The 18444-nt window shown below is 34.7% G+C and overlaps 1 protein-coding gene across 6 annotated transcripts in view; it reads right to left on the reverse strand.

The window, feature by feature from the left end:
- LOC138710683 (monocarboxylate transporter 14) overlaps positions 1–18444 on the reverse strand; it is a 261013-nt gene that overhangs the window by 88943 nt on the left and 153626 nt on the right. The window contains exon 1 of one of the 6 annotated variants that reach the window (XM_069841739.1): positions 8108–8245. The exons of the other annotated variants lie outside the window; for them this stretch is intronic. The gene's annotated coding sequence lies outside the window, so the exon portion shown is untranslated. Of the gene's footprint in view, positions 1–8107; positions 8246–18444 lie in introns of those variants that run through there. 6 annotated transcript variants of the gene reach the window in all.

Consider the following 18444-nt stretch of genomic DNA (forward strand, 5'->3'; position numbering starts at 1 on the left):
GGACTGGAGAAGGAATCTGCTGTTCCTGCCTCAATATTTTCTCCAACTTTCCTGATTCTGCCAAGGTTCGCTTTGAAATACCAGTGGCAGCCAGTACTCTTGCACACACGCTTTTCAATGGAATTGGTATTCCATCTACAGCCTCTTCTGACATGAATTTCCATACATTGTATGCTATTTCATGTCCTTGACTATGAACTACTCTATGATTTCACACCTTAAACAATGCCATAATGAGGGCGATCAGAAGGACAATGTTTTCAGTATTAGCAATAGCGGTAATAGCAGAACGATCTGAACACTCGGAATGCTAGTAACCAACTAGCCCAACACCCCTCCAGTTGAGTGTGAGGGCGAGTCCAAGCAAACGAACTAAAATGCGTCCCTCGCGCCGGTGCCATAACTTCTCGTCCAGGCTCTACCACGATTTGAGCTAATTTCCTTGCCTTCATCTCCGTTGATTGTTGAGTTTTTTTTTTAAGTAAAGATTTATTCTGGACCTAAGCTAGATACGACCTTAAATATGCATAGTAAACTGACGAACAAAGAATTCATCTAAAACGTTTCAAAAGTATGAAGAAAATTTATCAGATATTTAAGTACTTGTCCCGGGCTGTCAAGGACACACTACATACAATGATTTTACATAAGCGTATTTCGTACCGAGGAAGATGGAGGGATGAGTGTGCTGAGCAAGGATTGAACAATTTTGTGGCGGTGCGTCATACTTGACAGGGCTCAGGAATAACTTCATTATTTAAAGAATCTCAATAAATAAACAAATTGTGTCCCATCTGATTTATTTAAAGCATCGTAGTAGTAGACATAAACCTGTCTGTACGTGTACAAGGCATTTGTTCGTAGGAATCTATATTTTACTTCGAAAAATATAGAGCACCTATTACTTAAGGAAAATTAATTGAATCTTTCTGGCAAACGAAATTAAGAAAGTACAAGAACTTGCAGTTTTTTACCAATAGAATATAACAAGACCAATAATTCCTATTCGATCTCAGTAAATAGACATTTAATATGGTTTGCACACTGCTTAAGTCGAAATGTACTAAAATAATAGTATTAAAAATAACACATTTGTTTAATTAAAACAATTCGTGAAAATTTGTTCTATTCGTTTTTATTTTGGCGGGTGTCATACTGACTTCTAATTCAAACTTAAGTACTCTATTACAAAACTTTTTTTGTCTCTTCGAACAGTATAACAAAAAATGTACACATTAAAACAATAAAAAGATATATATGAACTGGTAATGGAAATTACGGGAAAACGGTTGAACGGATTTTAATGAATGATCCGTCATTTTGAAGCTTGGAATCCAAGGATTTTCAGAAAGATAGTAACTTTCAGTGAAGCGTTGGCTCCACGTGCCCATCGGAGAGTTGCCTAGCGTCGGTGGAATTAGTCATAGCGAAAATATATTTCAAGGGATGAATTCGGAGATTTGTCATGGGATTACCAGAGTTCAGTCTTACATTTGGGGAAAAATCCTGAAAAAAAAAAAAGAACTAAAGATGTAATCTGTTCAAACGGGAATAGAACCCACGGGAGAGTGCAACCTCGGATACTAATTTCTACTAGTCACGCTTAGACTACACCAATATATTTACGTTTATAACTAGGGACTGTATTATATCCCAGGGCGAACGGAGATAAGGTTAGTTGTTCATATACTATACAGGATAGAAGTGAAATAACCTTCCTAATTGAAAGGGACGATAAGGTACACTTAAATTAATAGAAAACCTGTATTACGTTTTGTGATTAAATGCACGTTTAATTAGGAAATTAAGTTTCAAGTTCAGCAGTCCGGCAATATCGCCGCTAACACACTCTTCTCGTGATACAGATATGTAAGAGGTCAACGAACTCTGTGCGTCTCGCTAGATGAACTGCTCTCTGGCGCTGTGTTGTAACCAACTCGCATCGTGCAATGGTTTGAAATTAGAAGTTTTTAAAATTAAATTTACACGAAAACCATACATACTATTGAGAGAAACGGAGTTATGTGAAAATTATAACGTATTGATGTAATTAGCTAGGTTTCTATCAAACCACATTAGAATTTAAATTTCATTTAGTACAACTGTTCCGTGCGCTCGCGTGCATATTTTACATCGTGATGTTTGCAACTAGATTTATGTAGCTTATTATGCTTTTCATAGCTTTAGCAGTATTATGATCTACATATGTACTTTGCTCTGTTCTTGTATATGACCCCTCATTATAATTTGGAATAGGTATCACAATATGATACATATTTCTTTTCTTTCCCCCCACAGTTGATTCACCATACTCTAGTCAGGTCTGGACACCACTACAGATGAACCAACCTATTTCAATTGCAACTACATTGCACATGTTTTAATTTTAGTATTTAATAACTTTTAATAACTTTGATTATGGCTTATATAGCCCTTGTTTTAATACAGAAATGTTTTAATCATTGTATGTTCACTCATCTTTACTGAGACTTAATTCTAACTGGTTTATTTATTTGTACTACACACACATGTACTACTTTCATGTATATAGGCATAAAACGTTTCTGAAGATGGCTTATTTAATCCGAAAACGTTAAAAAAAACTAAATAAATAAATGTGACAAATATTGTAAACTACTAATATTTGTTAAATAGATAAGCACAGACGGATCCTGACAAAACTATTGTTATAATATAACCAGCAAGAAATTTTTTCTACTATCATAATAGCTTTATAATAATAAATTAATATTAACCATACTCGGATCAGAATGTAGTACTTTATATACTGTATTATATTGTAACAATAGCTAGATTGCGTTATTTCATGATGAGTGGTTTGGAACTCTCTTAGAAATCTAAGACGACGATATGCGAAACATATTTCAGAGATATTGTCTTCAGGTATCAACAATTCAAAACTATTTCTGTTACCACTCCTTTTAAAAAATTACGTATGTGCCTCTTTAGAAGCATGTACGCCTAAAGTAGATGGATCTAGCTTTACGTTTAAAAATAGGCTACATTCGTAGTACACCACAGTTTGTTTTACGAAGTTTCCCTTCTATTTAATATAAAACGATTTTACACAGTTAACTCTAACGTAGATTACTATCCAATCATGAGAAACTTGAAAAAAAAAATAGGCTTACTGTTACTCGTGTTAGAGTTTCCCCTGCAATCGGTCAAATAGGAAATATAAAGCCTTTTAAATATAAGGGCGTGTCCCTTTAAGGGAGACAGTATAAAGTAGAAGCACGTAATATGATGTTTAAAAATATGCACAGGATCCTATTGAATTTTAAAATAAAAAAAGACCCTATACCTTCTATTTGACAAATTATTTAAAACTCAAAACAAATGTACGGTAACAGAATGCATTGGAATTATGAGAAATGCTTCACTGTCTACTGATAAGACATGAGAATTTTATTTTTAACCGAACAGAAAAGGAGGAAGTTTTTAAATTACAAGTTTCTCTCTACACAAATAAGTATAGACCACAGTTTCTACCAAAAGTTTAAAGATACCCACTCAAAATAAATGCTTCATTCCTCTTCTTATAGCTACTTATGTGAACCCCCTCCCCTCCCCGACTTTTATAGAGACCAAATGCCTGTGAAAAATGAAGTTTTACTTACTCCAAACCCAATCTCTCTATCTTTCAAGCTGTGGATTATATAACAGACTTTGCATACTTCCACTCGGTAATGAGTTTTGGAATAATATTCTGGGGAAATTCCACAGATAGTAACAGTATATTTCTATTACAAAAAAGAGTAATTAGAATAATAGTAGGGTCCACACCTGTGGAGTAACGGTCATCACGTCTGGCCGCGAAACCAGGTGGTCCGGGTTCGAATCCCGGTCGGGGCAAGTTACCTGGTTGAGGTTTTTTCCGGGGTTTTCCCTCAACCCAATACGAGCAAATGCTGGATAATTTTCGGTGCTGGACCCCGGACTCATTTCACCGGCATTATCACCTTCATTTCATTCAGACGCTAAATAACCTAGATGTTGATACAGCGTCGTAAAATAACCCAATAAAAAATAATAGTAGGTGCCAGATCTAGGTAATCGTGTAGGAATATTTTCAAAAAACTACAAATAATGCTCATGGTTTGTCAGTATATCTTTTCACTAATAATCTTCCTAGTATGTAATCGTGAAAACTTTGTAACTAATTCAACAGTTCATAGCATAAATACACGTCAAAAAATTACTTTCATACTCCATCGGCAAGTCTATCGTGCTATCAAAAAGGAGTGCGTTATATGGCAGTAAAAATGTTTAATAACCTCCCTATGGATATAAAAAATGAAACTCAAAACGTAAGATTATTTAGGGCCAAATTAAAGAAGTACCTAATTTCTCACGCCTTCTATTCTGTAGGTGAATTCATGACATTCAATAACACTTCCTGAAATTGATACTAAAACTACGTGTTGTACTAGTAGATTATATTGTAAATCTCGTCTGTATATATTTCAACTAGACTGTGACTATAAATTAAGACTTTATAATAGTATTAAGTTTTTTGACTTGTACCATATTCTAGCTGTAAAGCAATGTATGAATACCATGGAATGTTAATAAATACAATACAATACAATTTTTCTGTTATGAAAATTTATTGAAAAATTACATTTTTGTATGAAAAAAATTAATTACCTCAAAATGAATGTACTTATATCAATGAATTTTGGTAGAGCTAGATATCTCATGTCATTCTTCCACATTACAATAATCTGCCACTTCATGTCTATACTGAATTTCGACCCGTTTTCACGTTGTTTCAAGAAATGAATCTAACCTTTCCACACTTGTAACAAACTCCACATCTCTTTACTATATGAAAGGGTGGGGAGGGGAATAAGCTTATTGACAAGTTTTTACCAACTCGGAATGTAATTATGTAAATGGCAGTGGCGGTCCCTGGTCAATTTGCAGCGAATTTCAAACACAAGAGAATTTTAGAAACTGGCAATTTTTCATTAAAAAAAGAAAGAAAAAAAACTGGATTACAATGCGTGAACGAGCCGAAACAAATTTGTAAAGTAAAAAGTAATAATTGCACAAGAAACATTTCAGATATGTCTAACTCTATCACAAAATTTATTGGTCTAAGTACACTTATTTTGGAGTAATTAATTTCTTATATAAAAATGAAATTTTTAATAAGTTTTCATAATAGAAAAATTGTCATATAACCCACATTTTGAAAGATATAGAGATTGGGTGTAAAATAAAAACTTCATTTTTCACAGACACTTGTTCCCTACAAATGGATCAGGGCGGTTTCACATAAGAATACAGTCAGGAGTGAAACATCACTTTTGAAGGGGTGTTCTTAAACTTTTGATAGAAGATGTACACTCCTATCCTGAAAGAGTATGGGGGCAGTAGACATTGAAAGCTGTAAACAATACTTTTATCTCATTTTATAATAGAATAGCTATGCATAACACCGACCACATCCTAATTACGAAAAATTAAACACTGCCACCCTGTCAGGCACGCTCTCCACTAGTTTGTGTTGGATATCCACTGGAATGCGTCGCCATTCCTCTTGCAACATGGCACTCAGTTGGACAATGGAAGTTGGCCCCTTGTTTCAGCGGCTACTATACAGTGGTATGCAGACAATAATGTTCACCGGTTGGACTGGCCTGCACAGAGTCCTGATCTCAATCCCATTGAGCACCTTTGGAACGAATTGGACCGGCGATTGAGGTCTCGGGAGATGCGGCCAACTTCCATTGTCCAACTGAGTGCCATGTTGCAAGAGAAATGGCGACGCATTCCAGTGGATATCCTACACAAACTAGTGGAGAGCATGCCTGACAGGGTGGCTGCTGTTATAGCAACAATAGGTGCTACCACGAGGTTTAAAGGGGCAAAAACAGTGTCCAATTACTTTTTGGTAGATAGTGTATAACGGAGATTTGATTTCAATTGGTCTAGAGAGAGACACAAGTTTATTTTAATTGACAGTGTCACTCTTTGAAAAACAAAATAGCGTATAAGCATATACTGTAGTGTGATGCTTAAGAAAAGAATCCGCAGTAAATCACAAAAGTCTTTTAATAAAACTGACCTAACAGTGAAATATTTTAGGCAAAAATAGTTTGGCACTCGTTTTCGGTAGGTCCCGGATTGGAAATTTACATGTCATGATTCATCACCGTCTTAATCACCAATATCATAAACATTAATACAAATGTATAATCACTTACATGAACACAGTAAAAAAAAAAAAGTCTACTGATATATCCACAGATCCTACACACGCGATATGACCATAGATGTTAAAAAAAGGAACAATTAGACACTAATTAATGTTAAACGTTACGTACATATTTTTTCTTAACGTACAAGGGTGTTACTCGCTTCGGTCGTTCCCTGAAAATTGACTCATGCCATAAACTGTAACATAAACTTGTTTCATAATATACTATATACAGTGAAACCTCTCCTTACGGACACCCCCAAGATACGAACACCCCTCATATATAGACAGATTTTTGTGCTCCAAGTGAATAATATAGAAATAATGATAAATTTAACTCTCGTTCAAGGACACTCTCAGACACGGACACGGACAGCTGTTTCAAAGTCCTAAAGCTTGCTTTACCTCCTGACTGCAGACAGAACTTCGATTTCAAGACATGTGTTACAAAAATGGAAAATTTAGTATACAAATTCCTTAACATGAGAGACAATAAGGGTCTCGTAGGCTACCACTAGCCCAGCCGGCTACCCTTGTTAGCTGGAAGAGGGTGGAAAAAACAAAATCATAAAATTTAATCTGTCTGATGGGTCAAGGTTTCCACGATCGTAAAATTGTATTCGACACATGATAGGGTTAGTAGGATTATTCTCTTCGCTGCAATCAGTTGTTCTGTTTCGAGAGACATGGCACCTGAACGTAAAGGTTAAGTTGAAAACTGTAAATTACAGTACTGCATAACTGCAGACTTAGAATAAAATTGCATGGCACAGTACTGTATTTTTCTTTTTCGGTCTTATCTACTGTAGTTCAAAGTTGCAAAGAATTTATTGTAGTATACTGCATGAAGAATTAAACTACAATCATAGATTTCATTTAAAGCGTGAAGGGATACATAATGGATATCATAAATTTACTGTTAGATTGGGGAGCCTCCCTCCCAATAGATGACACCTCCCAGATACGGACAGATTGTTACGTCCCTTCGATGTTCGTAAATGAGAGGTTCCACTGTATATTATTGAACATTAGGAATGTTAGTATTTATTTATCTCCGTAGTTATTTTTACCAAGAAAGGAAAGACAATATATTTGACGACACTACCGGAACTAAACTATTTTCTAAATAATTCTGAATTGCGATATTAATGTAAAATTAATACGATATCCGCAAAAATATAAAAAAGTTAATTTCTACTACTAATTTCACAATTTGGGACATCTGGCCGAGATCTACGGATGACCACTAGGATCCAGAATACAAAGCAGAGGTTAAATTAAAAATAAGATACAATATGATTTGCTCAGAGAATACAGAACAATGATAAATTTAAAAATAAAGTACAATTTGATTTCGGAGAAACATTAGATGAAAGTACATTACTTTTCACGCTGTTACTGCAATAAAAGGTAGTGGAGTCAATCTTCTTTTCCTTGCTCATATTTTATTATGATAATGGAAAGAATTATTCTTATTTAATTAGTATTCCAGTTATAAGATCATTATATTTTCCACAATTTCCACCATGAATATAAAAAAACAAGCTCTTAGCAATCTCTGCTTACACCTATATTAAAAAATTGACATTAATATCCTTAAATACCTGCCCCCTGCGTATACATTAGGACATTTACGTTACATTTGAGACAAGAATTATTTTAAACTGGCATAATATAAAAAACTAACAAATTACATTGAAATTATAAAAAAAATCTAGTCAAATTTGTACTAGACTATTGTTTTATCTAGTTACAGGGATTAAATAAGAAAAACAAACAATCCAACTTGGCTAATTTTTCTCTTCAAAACACGAATTATAATATGTAGGTCTACATGTCTTCGATACAAAACGAAAGCCAGCACGGCACGTTACGAACCTTGTTACGGGAGCACGCAAGTCGCTAGCCTGTCCGCATTGCGCTCGATCGTGGTGAACCAGTCGGTGTAGTTTCCGCGCGACAACTGAACGCGTTCCTCTCCCTAACATCGCCGCCGCGACACTAGAACTTCATCTTTATGTCAGCTGATTCCATGCCTGTGTTACGTATTGTAGCACAAAAAACATTATGTCTCGAATCGATGTTACCATGGCAACGTAAAGCAAGGTCAGTTCAGGAGTGCCTCAACGTTGGCGATCTACCAAAGCCACCCACTGACCTGGAGCCGTCTGTAACCTACCGGAAGGTCACGTAAGGTCATTACACAACATGAATGGGTTAGATAGCGTGTTAGATTCGTAGCCTGCATGTCCCGTGATCGATCGGAATCCGGATATCCAGGCAAATTATATGAAAGCACTTGATATTGGCCACGGTCGGTTCTTTCAAATCCCTTTCTATTCATGTCCTAACAATAAATCCTTTCTAACACTGACACTGAGTAATTGTCATTGAATGAATGAATGAATGAATGAATGAATGAATGAATGAATGAATGAATGAATGAGTGAGTGAATGAATAATGATGTAAGTAAATAAGTGAAGAAATAAACAAAGAGATGAGTAAGGAAATAAGTAAGTAAAGAAATAAGTAAGGAAGTACATAAGTAAATATGTAAAGAAATGAATAAGTAAAGAAATAAATAAGTAAATAAATAAACAAATTAATAAGTAAAGAAGTAAATAAGGAAATAAAGAAATAAGTATAAGTAATAAAGTACGTGAAATATTAAATAAGTAATGTAGTAAATAAATAAATAAGTAATGAATTAAATAAATAAAGAAGTAAATAAGTAAAGAAATAAACAAGTGAAGAACTAAATAAGTATACAAGAAAGTAAGTAAAGAAGCAAATAAGTAAACATGTAAAGAAGTAAAGCAATAAATAATTAAAGAAGTAAAGAAACACATAAATAAGTAAAAAGTAAATAAGCAAAGAAGTAAATATGTAAAGGAATAAACAAGTAAAATAATTAATAAGTAAAAAATAAACAAGTAAATACATAAATAAGTAAAGAAATGAATAAATAAATAAATAAATAAATAAATAAATAAATAAATAAATAAATAAATAATAAGTAAGGAAATAAAGTAGTGCCACCAATTTGTAAACAATTTGGTCATTATTAAAGGCACAAGTCATTTCCTTCAGTATTGTGATAATTGAAGAAAACTACTGTTCTACTAGCTTAATTAATAATTTTAAAATTATGTTACTGTTGCGTTTAGATGTCATTCACCATGATAATACTCGTACGGAGCTAGAAAGTGCAATAAATTATAGGTTTGTTTCATTCTCTATTAGATTCAGAAAAAAAAAAACTTAAAAACCTCAACAACATGTCAATTTTACAAAGATTTGACTTAGTGCCTTTTAACAATGATTCAATTATATTGTATTTCATAACATTTAAAATGGGTCATGTATTTTACTGAGAATTTCAGCTTTCCCGCGAGATTTTTAATCCGAAAATTGCTGCACTTCAAACATCTCTGAATAGCCTTTCCATTAGAACATTTAATTACATTGCTCACTCTGTATGTATCATATGACACACATCTGCTCAAGTTGTGTTCACATCTGTTTCTGGCCCTGAATTAAGAGATATGTAATCAATCTAGGACACTTCCGCACTGGACGCTACACAGAGCAACTCCAGCTGCTCGAAGAGCTTTAACTTATTTCACAAACTGATATAACTGATATGTCGATGGCTAAGAAATGATACCTCGTATCTGTAAATTTGCAGGTGAACCAAAGAAGTTTCAAAAATTAATTTTTCTCAAACTACACAAACTTTTTATATATGTTTCTGCTTTGCAATATTTTCTACTCCAGGACAAAATATTAGTTAGGCCTAACTGTTCAATTTTGTGAACATAATGATAATGTAGTTAATCTAAATAATAATGTAATCAAACTAAATGACTATTTTTGTAGATACAAGGTATCACTTCTTAGCCATAATGTAACGCTTTAGGGATCATATTAGATTTCGGTTATAATTTTCTCCACAAGCAGACATTCTCATAGGGGCAGATAAAAAAGTTAATTTTTTTTTTCCCACCACATTAATAATGGCAAAACATGTGCTTATATAAATTTTGGCCACTCGAGTGCAATTACGAGGTCGCCCCTCAGAAAGTAAATTACAGAAAGCAAACACACTTTTATGAAAAAAATTTATTAGAACAGATACAGATATTGTTGAACTATTTTTTAATATATAGAGTGTCCCATTTATCTTGTGCACTTATAACTTTTTTGTTTGGATAGGTATTGGAATTTTTGTTTTTGAACGTTATGTTAGAACGAGGGGCTAACATGAGTGTGCAAATTTGGTGCATGTAACTACATTATGGTACAAGATACACGTGACGTCATCAGTTTTTCAAATAGCACTACACACTTTAATCATGTTACATTGATTACAAACATTAAGAAGAGTTCAAAAATGTATCACAATGTCACCTTCCTAAGCAATAACAACACAATAAAACGAAACAAAAATGTACTTCCAATGTGATAATGTTATGCTTTGAGAGTCACAGAAGATATTCCAAATGGTGACCATGCACATTAATGCACATTCGAAGGCGTTCCCCGAAAGACCGTATGACTGTCCAGCATGTTGCTGGCTGAATGGACACACAAACCTGTCGAATGCGTTGCTGCATGTCGTCTGGTGTTGTCAGAATGTTCTGGTACACACTATTCTTTACAGTACCCCACAGGAAAAAGTCGAGTGGCGACAGGTCAGGAGAACGTACAGGCCACTGTACGTGGATTGTGACGTCGACAGTTGTTGTGGTTTGTTTACATGTTAAGACATCAAACACACAACACACGACGTGTATCGACGTCAGTCGTCTTTTCTTTTGTGTAAGTTAATGCACAAGATGAATGGGGCACCACAACAAAAGGCACATTCTGATGGCATGCATTTTGCATTTTATTGTTCTTATTGATTGGGAAGGTGACATTGTGATACATTTTTGAACTCGTCTTAATGTGTGTAATCAATGTAATATGATTAAAGTGTGTAGTGCTATTTGAAAAACTGATGACGTCACGTGTATCTTGTACCATAATGTAGTTACATGCAGCAAATTTGCACACTCATGTTAGCCCCTCGTTCTAACATAACGTTCAAAAACAAACATTCCAATACCTATCCAAACAAAAAAGTTATAAGTGCACAAGATAAATGGGACACCCTGCATACTCCACCGGAAATGAGACATTTTTCATACCGTTGGATCAACTTTTGTATCTCTGTATCGTAGAAGTCTGTCGCCCGGGAACGGAACCAGTGTGTGACAGCCGTCTGCACCTCTCTGTTGATACTACAATATGAGAAATGTCTCAATTCGTGTGTGAAATATGTTGAAAAATAGCTCAACAGTTGCTGTATCTGTTCCAATAAATCTTTCCATGAAAATGGGTTTTCTTTCTGTAAACGGCTCCAGGGAAACTTACTTCCTGGGAGGGCCCTCGTAATAGCGCTCGAGTGGCCAAAATTTGTATAAACACTTGTTTTGACATTATTAACATGGTGGAAGGAAAACAATTAACTTTTTTATCTACCCCCCCCCCCCCATGAGAATGTTTGCTTGTCAGATTGCTTTAGTTTTCCCTTTCAAAATTCCACCTATTCTCCATTTTTCCATATCATTTCATCCGAATTCATACTATAAATAGGCCAATCGGTAGTTGAGAAAGGCAGATAAGGGGTACTAACATATAAACCTTGCCTATCCAGCAGTTCGGAGTTATATACATACATGTCATCCTGAAGAGGCAGGACATACCGTACTCTAGCTCTCAGTCCCCCTCAGAGAACTTTTACTCTGATGTCAAGCGCATTCTCAACTCACACCACCTGACTACACTAATGATCGCTGAGTATCTAGGGCTTTATTCCATAAAAATGTAATACAAATTATTACTGAAGATTATTACAAAGTATGGAGTTGTATCTTCCTGTGCACAAAATTATGCGTAACATCATACATTATTAGTAGACTTCGTGGAATTGCCACGAGAATCGTAAGGTTTACTATGCACGCAGTATAGACTGTATGAGAAGGGGGCGTGGAAAGGATAGAGAATGCCTCTAATGTAAACACTGAGCAGTATACTGCGGTTACAATAAAACCTGTATCCTGCATTCAAGAAATATAATGAATGATCATTGAAGTAGGAAATGTCTAAACAAATAAATACACAATTATTTTGTAGTGAGATATATTAACTCTTAAAATTTAATGTAATATACTCGCATCATCCTTGAATGTGTGCATTGCAGTGAAGAGTTACGTACATTTTGAGCGGCTGAAAAGTAACCTCCTCCGATGGTCACTCAAACAGTTTTTATATTGGGAAAATGTACGTTCAACATCACACGATGTAATACGTACATATTTGAAGAACGGAAAGTCACTACTTTTTAGTACACCAACTTCAGGCGTCTTGTCGTGATCTGATGGTACATCATTTATAATACGAAGTTGTGAATAGGCAGAATTTTTAGCAATAACGTTTCTCAACTTACATTTCACTTTTTCTGAAATTAGTGAATTGTTATTTTGGATAACGGTTTGTGATACTGTATCCACTATATTAAGGGCTTCTGAGAGTTGTAGTTTAGACGATTCTAACAGGGTGATGCTTTTGGACACGATTTTAAAATTAGAATCAATGAACAGAATATCTTCCAATAGCTGTTAAGAAGGCAATGATTTTACAGCTGCAACAGCGGAACTGTCTGTGCTATCCAATGCATCAATTACCTCCATTATTTTGCCGTAATGTTCTGCATAATAATTAACAGCATCCAACAACGTTTCCCAACGGGTCAGACTGGTTGCGGGGGTAAGGGTATTCCAGGGCAATTATTTGGAACAGCAACACTCTCATTGTAGTATGATTGAATTCTTGCCTGCACTGAACAAATGTTAAGCTTTGACTATTCCAACCACAGTAATGCAAAAACAAGTGCTTACTTAGGTATACATTAGCTGTAGCTGCTCTATCTATTTGGACCGGTTACAATCTTAACATGAACTGCTTATACTACGAGACCGGGCGGTCGCCCACCTCCTCTATACTACCGTACATCGGCAACCTGATTGCATGGTGCGTGTGGCAATTCAACGAAGTCTAATTATTAGTAAACATGTACAAGTGACGTCATTATACAGGCTACTTGCATTGCTATCTTACGACTGTAATAAGGTTATGTTCTCCCTTGTTTATAATATCGTATTTAAGAAACTGTGGCAAACATTAATGTTACTAAAATATTTTCCTGAATTTGTTACCAAATTACCTTGCAATTCTGATAGTTTATAATATATTTTTGATAATATAATGTGAGAAAATGTTTTTCTCTCTCATTGAAATCCAAGTTTTTACTTCATATGAATTGCAGCAGTACCAATTTTAGTCACTAGACTGCGCTAGCAAAAATCTTCTGTTCTTCCATTTTTATTGCACTTAACCTAAAACTAGGGCCTGTACCAAAATTCTGTTTTAAATCGGAAATTGATTCATTCTTTATAAACTCTATAATTTTTATTATTTTCTCCATCACTTTTACTACTACTAGATCACATATTTAGTAAGTTTTATGTTGACTATTTCGTTTATATAACGTCATTCCATTTTCGGCCAATGAAGTGCAATGAAATTTTGAATTCCAGCCAATCAGAGTCATACATTGCAATAATTTCTGCAGCTTGATTTATCACTATCAATTTATCGCATGGTCTTTCTTTTGTTTAGTCCAGACGTGGGCATCAGTGGTACATGCCGCACGGAGTCCAACGCAACTACGCGATCTCCCTCCCTCCACACCCCTAGCTGTTCGCCATACCGGCGTACCTGTCAGACCGGTTGAGGTACTGGCAGTCAGCGGTGGATTGCAGTAAAAAAATTTCGCTAAGGAAGCTCCTGAAGTAAAAAATTCGAAAAATATTACTTCCACAAAGAATGAAAAAATGGATTCTTTTGTTGCTAAGAAGGGGAAATTGTTAGGTGCTTATGATGCTACAAAACGTTACTAGCAGTGAAGAAGAGAACGTTCAAAAGTAAAATATCCACATCTTCGGAGTTTTGTTATGAAAATTGCTTCTATGTTTGGCTCAACCTACACTTTTTTTTTCAGTTGGCCACTGTAAAATCCAAATCAAGATCACGCATTTCAGACGAAAATTTATTCCATCAGCTCACAATTGCAATGTCTGACATAACTTCAAATTTTGAAACACTTGCTGATTTACGTGACGAAGAAGAATAAACGAATCCCTTCTTTTAAGGGCATAAGTCAACTGACGTAAATTGACAAAAACAACAAAGAACTACAGAAAAGAAGTTTAAAAAATAGCCTAATTGTTGTGTTTCTGTTTCTTAGTAATGTGCTTGATATTTTGTTAAGAATCTGTTTTTCATAAGTTCTTTAATTTTATTTTCTAGTGATGTAAATTAGTGATTGATGCCCTTCCCTTTCAAAACAAATAGTTTCAGATTATGGCATTACATTTTAACTGTTGTGGAATTGTACGTTTTATGTAATTTTATAAGGTTTTTACAGTAATTGTTTAAATTAGAAATACAGTTACGTTTCAGCTTTTTATAAAATAGTTTGCATTTGTTTTGGAAAATTTGTTATCTCTCATTGTCGTTATTCATAAAAATAACATTCAGAAAACTGTGTATCTTCTTGTCCTGCTTAATTGCTTAACTTTCCGTGTTTCAATACTTCACGCGATCCACCGCTGAGTATTACGTTAACAGGTGATGAGTGTTGCAGCAATCAGAGTAGTACGGAGCATCTCTTTAAATGCCCACGTATGGAATAAGAGATTGTTAAACATTTGGGAAAAACATTTTTTTTCTGAAAAAAAAAAAAACATGAACTTTCCACTAATATGATATTATAGGTTTTTTGTTAAATACAACATGACCTATTTATTCCCTCTGGAAATCTGCAAGACTATTTCACTTTCACCTTGTATGTAGGTAGTATGTAATAAATGTATATAAACCAGCATATATGCATACACTTACAGCATAATTATATAAGTAACCATATTTGATAAGGACACCATGATTCATCACCGCCTCAATCATCAATATCATAAACATTAATCAAAATCTAAAAAAATCAGTTAAATGAATACAAGTCATCTACAATACACAATAGAAACGGGAACTCAATAATAGTAATTAAAAAAGGTCTACTAGTACGTATACTCACAGATTCTTAAAAAAAAAAACACACAAAGCGTGTAAAATAAACAACCCAAAAAAGTACATATCCATAAACATATGTTCGTATTTACACGTTCATACATTCAATTGCAAGTAGTTTTGAAACTTTGCAGATATTAAGTTCAAATGCAAGATGCGTCAAACTCAAAAGTTCTATTCCAAACAAAATCGTAGTGACATACTATGTACAGCTGAGGAGGCAAGACCTGGCAAGTGAGCTTGACGATAGGGGAGAGAATAAGCTATCAGAAAGAGAGTTTGTGCGAGATCGTGCGTATTTGCTTGATTTCCGCACAAAACCAATCCGCGGAAAGTCTAAAATTCCACATTCAGTATTCCCAACCGAACACACATAACAATTTCCCTCTTCTTACCGCTTAAGAGACATATTCATTTTACTGCTTTAGGCTTTTAACATATTATTTTTAAAGACGTTCAATAAAGTAATAATTATAAATTGGAAACTTACCACTGCAATTTCACCTAAATTGCACTGTTAATTATTGTTTTTAAATATTTGCAAAAATTAAGTAAACTCTACAGCACCACAAAAGTTACTGCATTTGTAATGCAAGTAACATTAAGGAAGCCGTGAAAAAATCAACAAGATTCCAGACTCATCATAGACTGGGGGGGGGGGAAGACGGACGTATATCACGGCCTACTGCAGTATAGTAAACACAGAAAACATTTTATAGGAACAATGTTGAAGATAGATATATTTGTTTTCCAAAGTTGCCGTCATTGAACAGAAACCAAGATGGAGATTTCATTGCAACTAATTAGAAATTCCTCTTACAGGTATGTAATAAACGATCTTTTTTTTTAGTTGGTTATTTAACGACGCTGTATCAACTACTAGGTTATTTAGCGTCGATGAGATTGGTGATAGCGAGATGATATTTGGCGAGATGAGGCCGAGGATTCGCCATAGATTACCTGGTATTCACCTTACGGTTGGGGAAAAACCCAACCAGGTAATCAGCCCAAGCGGGCATCGAACCCGCGCCCTAGCGCAACTTCAGACCGGCAATAATAAACGATCTTCGCACAAAATAATGTACGATACACGAGCGGTATGTTTGTTTTCATGTTCTCGGAAATTAAAAAAGATGAACTACGTTTCGCTTTTTCAATCTTTTCCTCGAACATGAAAACGTCAACATACCGCTCTTGTAACGCGTATTACTATTATTTCATGATGCTGAATATTACACGAATCTACCGACACGGAAGTTCATCTCAGACTAATGGCGGTTTGTCCAAGTATTGTTAGAACACTTAACGACTGTTAATCCTTCAAGAGTTTGTTAAATACAGTTTTTCCATTTGTTCAACACCAGTTTGGCTTAACAGATTCTTAACCGTTTGTTAACTTTAAATGTAGGATTTCAGGCCGTTAACTCATTTAACAAACAGTTAAACATGGCGGATAACACCACAGCTGTTCAGACAAAAGTTGTGAAAATAACATGTTATGTTTCTCTTTGAGGAATGTTTACAGTAAGGGCCGGTTTCACCAAGCTTCAGTAAATCAGTGCAAATGAAACATTAGCTAGTACTGAACATTAAAATATTTACACGAGTACGTTTATATGTGCGCTCTCTCCCTAGACTTCAAGCGGAGCAGCTACATGTGCCTCGTCGCGCTGGTAATGTCATGACGCTGCGTTGGAGTAGTCAGTAGAGTGTTGGATTGCTCATCCCAGGGACCCGTGTTCGATTCTTGGCGATAACTTTTTTTTTATTAACGTAACTAATTTTTATACATGTTACCTTTCTTCATTTTTTTAATTTTGTGTACGGGAACGAATTAATTCGCAACTCTGGCTCCACTAGGAGAATTTAAAAAACTCTTGGGAGATCAATTTTTTTTCCCGAAATAGAACAAAGATAAACAAACAAATTAAAGAAAAATAAAATAAATACACATCTGGATCTAATATTTCATCCACATGCCACCGGCGACTATCACTGCCTGGCATTTTCGGGGCACTGAGTCCACCAGATCGCGGAAATAGTTCTGGTCCTTAGCGAACTCTTTCCAGGTAGCCAGAACTTGATCCCAGAACTGATCTGGATTTTGAGGTGGGATGTCTCGATATTTGTCAATCCTCCTCTTTTTCATGCTTTTCCGTGAACCGTCTTTGAACGTTTATGGCGGTGTGCGCGGGGTGATTATCCTGCTGGAAAATTAAATTTCCATAGGAAAGAAAACGATTATAAATTCCAAGAATCCAGCTCTTTCGCTTCTGTTTTAAAGCCAGTGTAAACATATTTTATCGCTAGCTATAATATAATTGTAACTTAATAAATGAAAGTTAATATACCAATTAAGTTTTGTTGTGTTTGAATGCACATTATGTATTAATTTACTAATATTTCTTAGGTACCGGTATGTAGTTATAATAATCACTTTCATGTCTTAAAATAAAACTCAGTTGTATGCTACCTAGTTGACTAGTTTCAGCTTTGTCTCAGCCGTTTTTATGATATTCTAACCTATGATCAGTTTCTTCTAAAATTTTGAGTACCGGTACCACGATCTTCGTGTATCTTTTGTGAATTTTTGTGTCATTCAAATTTTCGAAATGATCGGTTTTTAAATGGTTAACATTATCTTCATTTGACTCTTAATTTTCGAGCAGTTCCAGATATAACAATTCTGCGTCGAAACGTTCCGCATTTTATATTGCAACTAATGAATAATTAAAAATTTAAAGACGGAAATTTCTATCACTAAATTTAATGATAGTTTTACTGGTTCGTTAGGCTAAAGATGCTTGGTGAGATATAAAAATGATTTAATGAACCAGTAAATAAATTAATGAATCATTAAAACCTTAATGAAGCTTTGTGAAACCGGCCATAAGCCTGGTAATATATAATTTAAAAGATATTTTGGAATATTAATATAGGGAAGATAATCTTTATAAGTCAACTGATTATCATACTGACGCTTATTTCGATGCTGAGCTATTATCCATTTAATATTGAGGAA

Source organism: Periplaneta americana, chromosome 12 (genome assembly GCF_040183065.1).
Source record: "Periplaneta americana isolate PAMFEO1 chromosome 12, P.americana_PAMFEO1_priV1, whole genome shotgun sequence".
In the NCBI taxonomy this organism is placed as follows: Eukaryota; Metazoa; Arthropoda; class Insecta; order Blattodea; family Blattidae; genus Periplaneta; species Periplaneta americana.